Here is a 1,361-nt window from a genome sequence, read left to right as displayed (position 1 = left end):
CTCCCCCGCCCGCCCAGGCCCGCGGCCCCCGGCGGGCCCCCTCCTCCACGCCCAGCTCCGCGAGCGACTTCTCGGGGAGCGCTGCGAGTTACCAGCGCTCCTCGGAAGCTGCGGGGCTCGCCTCTACCTGTCTCGGGTTACACTTCCTCCGAGCCCCCGTGCGCAGCGGCCGGCGCAGTTAGCAGTCGCTCGCTACAATAACCCTTTGTGGGCATCTAATAAATGGTCATTATTCCTGAATACCGGTTTGTCTCCCCCAACACTGTGGGATCTGTGACTGTCAAAAATCTTTTAAAAAAGCAAGTTTTATGTAATCACCCCCATTTGGTCTTTATTTCTATCTCCCCTTTAATAGCTGTGTGTAGCGTCTAAAGGTATTTTTCCACCAGAATTGAAAACCTGCAGGACCTTTTCTGGTACTGTCGTTGTGAAATATGAAGCGTCAAGTCAGGGGAGGGCGGGAGTATATTTACTTAAATCATTAGTGATTGGTTTTTTTGTTTTTTTTTTTTAAGTGTTTGAGCTTTTTCTGACCAGATAGAAAAGCACACTAGGACCGGGCAGGGGGGTGTAGTTTCTTGGCTTATGAATGGACTCCATCCCCAACACTGAAAAAGTGGGGGGCGGAAATCACTGAGAACTTGTAGCTTGGCAGTGTGAAGTACTATGAAGATTAGAAAATATTGAGGAATCCTCTTTCTGTGTGTTTTCTTTTCCTTAATTTCATTTGTTCATTCATTTGTTCTTCTTTCTTTCATTCTTTTTCTTCTCTTTTTTTTTTTTGTGCTGGTCTTGAACTTAAGTCCTAGATGCTGTTCCTGAACTTTTTTGCTCAAGGCAACCATTCTACTACTTTCAGCTTTTCTTTCTTTCTTTCTTTTTTTTTGGTAGTTAATTGGAAACAGGAGTCTCACAAACTTTACTGCCTGGGCTGGCATTGAACTGTGATCCTCAGATCTCAGATCTCAGCCTCCTGAGTAAGATTGGAAGTGTGAGCCACCGAGCACCTGGCAAGGGAATAATAGTTGACATTCAAAAGTGAATGCCGGGGAAAGCTGCAGGCTGGCACCCTGGCCCTCTTCCTCTCAGCCTTCAGTTAACCCAACAAGCTCCCACAGGTTGTGCTTGATTATAGAGCAGCACTGAATTGTAACCACATCTTGCTTTCACGCCATTATCAGCCAAAGGGCTTGATTCCACACCTGTGTTAATGAGTCTTCTGGTATTGAACATCAGGGTTCAAGGTATAACTTTTTTTTTTTTTTTGTCGGTTGTGGGGGCTTGAACTCTGGGCCTGGGTGCTGTCCCTCAGCTCTTCAGCTCAAGGCTAGCACTCTACCACTTGAGCCACAGCACCACTT

This window comes from Dipodomys ordii, unplaced genomic scaffold (genome assembly GCF_000151885.1).
Source record: "Dipodomys ordii isolate 6190 unplaced genomic scaffold, Dord_2.0 Scaffold6, whole genome shotgun sequence".
Classification (NCBI taxonomy): Eukaryota; Metazoa; Chordata; class Mammalia; order Rodentia; family Heteromyidae; genus Dipodomys; species Dipodomys ordii.
Note: the sequence above shows the minus strand (reverse complement) of the source record.